Source organism: Mus musculus, chromosome X (genome assembly GCF_000001635.26).
Source record: "Mus musculus strain C57BL/6J chromosome X, GRCm38.p6 C57BL/6J".
Classification (NCBI taxonomy): Eukaryota; Metazoa; Chordata; class Mammalia; order Rodentia; family Muridae; genus Mus; species Mus musculus.
In genome coordinates this window covers 76,194,764-76,200,507 of record NC_000086.7, presented here as the reverse complement: position 1 = coordinate 76,200,507, position 5,744 = coordinate 76,194,764, and the positions used below count along the sequence as shown (strand labels likewise).

Here is a 5,744-nt window from a genome sequence, read left to right as displayed (position 1 = left end):
AACAAGTGGCCCCAAGTACACACTCTACAGCTGGACACAGCTCAACTGAGCTGCACATATATTCTCCCTCTACAACCCACAATAAAGGAGTGGATGCTCTCTGGAACATTCCAACTCCACTGCAGAGACCCAGAACACAATAACAATCACTGGTGAGCACAATGTTTCTAAGGCTGAAGCTGGTGAGTCACACCCTCAACACCTGCTTCTCAGGTCACCTCACAAACCAGGCTTTATTACTCTGCCATAAAAGAAACAGGAGGCACCAGATCTTGTGAAGTGTTTAAATAACTTTAAACTTTATTAAGTAAAAATTGCATAAACACAACCATAAGATGATGAATAGAAAATTTAAATACAAAACTATCAAATGTAAAGTAGATTATTATATAACTGGCAGTTTCAAACCTAAATACTAAATCCCCAATTATGCACAGTGGGAATATTAATCTAATGAGAAAAAAAATCTCAATTTTATCTTAATATATACCAAAACATTTTGTAAAAAATTTTAAATTGAATAGAACTTTTAAAAAAAATAATAATTCAATACAGTAATAGATGGGGTTTGTATTCAATGAGACTAGAGATAGAAATGGACTTTTGCCATTATAGTTACTTCAAATCAACTTCCAAAACTAAGGCAGGTCTGGGATAGAATGAGTCTTTAAATGACCATGGTGCTTTTCTTACTAGTCCTAAAGTCCAGTCAGTAGTTTGGCTGCATCCTGTCCAGGTCCAGCAGAGTACGGTGGTGCAGAACAGCACCAGTATGTGCAACTCATTTTCATTTCTCATACTATATTCAAGCTTTTAAAAAATACGAAAACATTAAAAAAAAAAACACCAATATCCCCTGATTCAATTTAACAGCCTACAACTCTATCATTAGGGATGCTAGTGAAGAACTTCTGCCTCTTCCTGCTGGTGTCCCTCCTGATCTTCAACAGGAAATGGCACCGTGATGGGCATTCCTTTCAGAAATAGTTCAAACAAGGACTATAGTATTGGAAAGTGACAATGGCCAAGGTTTGCAAATGAGTAAAGGAAAACAGTCAGTGGGGTAGGGCCAGGAAGACAAAACCAAACAAAACCACAAAAAAGACAAAAATACAACAAACAAACAAACCAGAAAAAAATAAACAAAAAATCAAAAATACAAACAAAAAACAAACAACATAATAAAAAACACAAACAAGACACAAAACTGAAAACACAAACAAAACAAAAAACAAAAACAAAAGCACAAAGAACAAAAAACAAATGAATGAGAAACAAAAACAAAAACACAAACAAAGACAACAAACAAAACCAAAACACACAAAAACATAAAACAAAAATACAAAAAAACCCAACCAATCAAAAACAAAAGACAAAATCAAAGACACAATCAAAAAACAAACAACAAAAAAAAACCCAAAACACAAATAGACAACAAAAAACACAAAACAAACACACGAACAAACAAACAAAAAACAACAATTGATTGACTAAATTAAAACAGGATTTCTTCAACACGTGGTTTCCTGTGGGTTGGGCAGCAGCAGTTTCTAAGCTTGCAATAGTTGCATACATCCTAGAGATGGCATTAGGGCATCGGTCCCACATCCCACGTTAGGACTATATTGAAGAGAGTGGGCTTCATCCAGTCAGGCAGCTCAGTACCTGTTTTAAATCTCTTCAACTCATCCTACCTGAGGTATATTAGAAACAGTGATGGAAAAGAACAGGGATGGGGACTATAGCAACCGGGTGGATGTTGTTTCAGTAATTGACTATGCAGGATTTCCCATACCATCCTCTTCCTGAAGGTGGGCATGTGTTGCTGAGAAAAGGTCATAGGCTGGTTCCTAGAGATGTAATCTGCATATTTACAGGTAAACGTTCCACAGTCCCTCCCATTCAGTTGCAGAGGAATCTCCTCTGATGTCACACTGTACTGCTTCCACTCCAAAAGGTCCAGCTCAATGTTCCTGCGTGTCTTGCTCTCATTTTGTAAATATTGGAAGATGGTCTCACAGACTTCCCTTCTTAAATCGATTACCACCAGGCTCCAATGTACATTCTGGTGAATAGGCACCAAGATGAGTTCTTTTTCAAAGAGATTGATGCCTCGAGTCCATATTTTCACGGAATTGTAACCGCTATGCTTTAGCTTGGGGTAAAAGAAAGTGCTAAAGACATGAAGAGCCGGGTAGCCTTGGTTTTCATTTCTCTCAACCATAAGGTTCGTGTAGAAATTGATGACCTCATCATTGAGCCACTGACCGTTCTCCAGGGTCTGGATATCTCCTCTGGTGATTTGCAACTTGAATCTGGAACTTAAGATTTCCTCTTGGGGTCCTGGACCCAATGCACTCTCAATTTCCTTCTCCATGTCCTCTGTAATATCAGGGATTTGATCCATTTCTCTGCCCTTTTCTTGGTCTGTGAGAGGCTTTTTCTCTGCCGCAAGTACTGCCATCTTGTTGGGGAGTAAGCTATTGTCTCTGCCACTATCCAGGATGATCTGAGCCCGTATTCCTGTTAAATCAGGCTCCAAGATGTTCCCCCTTCTTCCTTCACCCTTTAACACAACCTTTCTTCTCTGTAACAGATTTCTCCTCAGAACACCACTTCTCTCTCTCCTCTGGTGAAAAACATTCTTTTAGAGCAAAAACAGTAGATGGTTCTCGATCTCTCTGAGTTGTTTCTGATCCATGACTGTCTCCTGACTTGCCTCCTTTGATCTTCCAGGTGTTTATAAGGATTGTGTGAGGCCTGTGTGGGTCTGACGTCACATCTTGGTCACACTGAAGGTGGTGAAGCATCCTTCTGTACTTTTCCTTTGGGGGGCTTTTTCTCCCCTCCATGACAGAATAGGGCCATTTGCGACCCTTGCCACCATCAGTAGGCTTCCTCCCAGTTACAGCCTGCTCTGAAGGACCTTCAGTCAACTCTAGGGGTTTTAGTTGTTTTGGAGTCACTCCCTGGGGTTTCCGTACCTGACCCTTACTAGTCTGTTCTCTCAGGAGCTCTAGGTCTTGAGGCTCCTAAGGGGTCTTCTTCTGAGCCTTGCCGGGTTCTTTAAATACCATCCATCTAGATCAAAAATTCAGGTGACAGCAGATGCTGGCGAGGATGTGGAGAAAGAGGAACACTCCTCCATTGTTGGTTGGATTGCAAGCTTGTACAACCACTCTGGAAATCAGTCTGGCGGTTCCTCAGAAAATTGGACATGGTACTACCGGAGGATGCCGCAATACTTCTCCTGGGCATATATCCAGAAGATGTTCCAACTGGTAAGAAGGACACATGCTCCACTATGTTCATAGCAGCCTTATTTATAATAGCCAGAAGCTGGAAAGAACCCAGATATCCCTCAACAGAGGAATGGATACAGAAAATGTGATACATTTACACAATGGAGTACTACTCAGCTATTAAAAAGAATGAATTTATGAAATTCCTACGCAAATGGTTGGACCTGGAGGGCATCATCCTGAGTGAGGTAACCCAATCACAAAAGAACTCACATGATATGTACTCTTTGATAAGTGGATATTAGCCCAGAAACCTAGAATACCCAAGATACAAGTTAAAATTTGCAAAACACATGAAACTCAAGAAGAATGAAGATCAAAGTGTGAACACTTTGCCCCTTCTTAGAATTGGGAACAAAACACCCATGGAAGTAGTTACAGAGACAAAGTTTGGAGCTGAGACAAAAGGACAGACCATCTAGAGACTGTCATACCCGGGGATCCATCCCATAATCAGCCTCCAAATGCTCACACCATTGCACACACTAGCAAGATTTTGCTGAAAGGACCCAGATATAGCTGTCTCTTGTGAGACTATGCCGGGGCCTAGCAAACACAGAAGTGGATGCTCACAGTCAGCTATTGGATGGATCACAGGGCCCCCAATGGAGGAGCTAGAGAAAGTACCCAAGGAGCCAAAAGGATCTGCAACCCTATAGGTGGAACAACAATATGAACTAACCAGTATCCCCCGAGCTCGTGTCTCTAGCTGCATATGTATCAGAAGATGGCCTAGTCGGCCATCAGTGGAAAGAGAGTCCCATTGGTCATGCAAACTTTATATGCCTCAGTACAGGGGAACGCCAAGGCCAAGAAGTGGGGGTGGGTGGGTAGGGGAGTCAGGGGGGAGGGTATGGGGGACTTTTGGCATAGCACTGGAAATGTAAATGAAGAAAATACCTAGTAAAACATTTTAAAAAATAAATTAAAAATAAATAAATAAATACCATCCATTGTCCACCCTGGCACTTCCTTTTTGGACCTTGTCCCAAAGCTTCAGACTATCTCTGTCCCACTTTCCTCCTGGTATTTCAGTTTTTGCCCTTTTCCTGAAGCTTCAGGCTTCATCTCCAACCCATGCTATTTAGGTTGCCACATGGAGAACTGCTTGAACTGCTTTTTCGAGGGTGTTGACTCTGGTATAGTACTGCCTTTCTAATTTCCAAGCAAAAGCAACCTCATGCCTTGCTCCGGGAGGGTACTCCTGGGTCTTTCACCCTGATGTCCAAATAATCACTTCTTCCATTGGATAGTTGGTTCAAGGGTGCAAACCTATGAGGCTCTTTTATAAACAGTTGACTTTCCAGGTCAGGGTCAGTCAAAGAATGGAGATAATTAAGCTGTCAATATTGGAGACCGATTGGTGAAGAGTCAGAGGTTGGCAGTTCACCAAGGGTCCACTCTGAAAAAGTTGGAGAAGTTCTAAGAATACTTCCTCAGAAGTATCCTTCTTGGGTACTGTAACCAGCTAAGTAGCCAAAACTTCGAAATCGGACTAATCGTCCTAGTTAATCACTAGTAAGACACCAGGCCTAAACCCAGCAGCTAACACATTGGAGGCAACCTCACGAATGATGTTTAATTCAAAGGGTTGCCCTAGACACAGCCTTCAAGGTTCCGTAGCTGAGTGTGATGTCACCTGAAAGAACAATAAGCAAAGTTTTTGGAAGGTGGAAGCCCTCCCAAACCCCAACTTGGTCTAGGGTTTCAAAGCACTCCCTTGCTTGACTGGGAAGTTTGAATGTGTTGATACGTAGCTCAGTTCTTCAGCAGAGCACAGGGTTACCTAAATCCTCTCAGCATAGTTCAGCTGGTCCAGACTAGTACATTTGTCTTTTTGGAAACTGTCCCATCATGGTCAATTATAGAAATTTAAGTGCCCTTCAAAATATCTTCTCACACACAAGATGCTTGCTAATTACAAAGAATAAATGGAATTTTACAGTCATAAAACCTAGTAGGTAGTGTTGTGTGATAAAACTTGTTTCTCCTCTGCATAAGGAACCCAGGACAGACCAAAGTGCCCATACCACCAAAATCCTACTTGGTGAACCGATAAGTTTTATTGAGGTTACATATAGGAATATGGGTGAGGGGTTACTTACAGGAGCAGAAATGACTCAAAAAACATCTGCATCAACAAAGCCTACACAGCATGGGTGACAGCTCACAAAACCTGGGAACTTGGAGAAACTGCACAGCCTGTAGATGTCTCAAAGGTTTGGAGAATGTCTTTTCCAGGTGCCTCAGTTGGTCTAAACTTCTTCCAGACAGCTGGTATGAGGGTGGCTCTTTTGAGAGTCTTCTTTGCAGCTCATCTTCCTTTCATATGAGAGGGACTCTCAGTTTTTATTGCTCTCTGGCAGGGAAGGAGCCTACTGAATTTGATCAGTTTCAGGGACCATTTTGAGATCTTCTGAGTTGCTGTCCTGCCTGATGAGC

The 5,744-nt window shown here is 41.7% G+C and overlaps 1 pseudogene; it reads right to left on the bottom strand.

The window, feature by feature from the left end:
• Window positions 1–1,544: 1,544 nt before the first annotated feature.
• Window positions 1,545–4,400, bottom strand: Gm5397 (annotated as a pseudogene).
• Window positions 4,401–5,744: the final 1,344 nt, after the last annotated feature.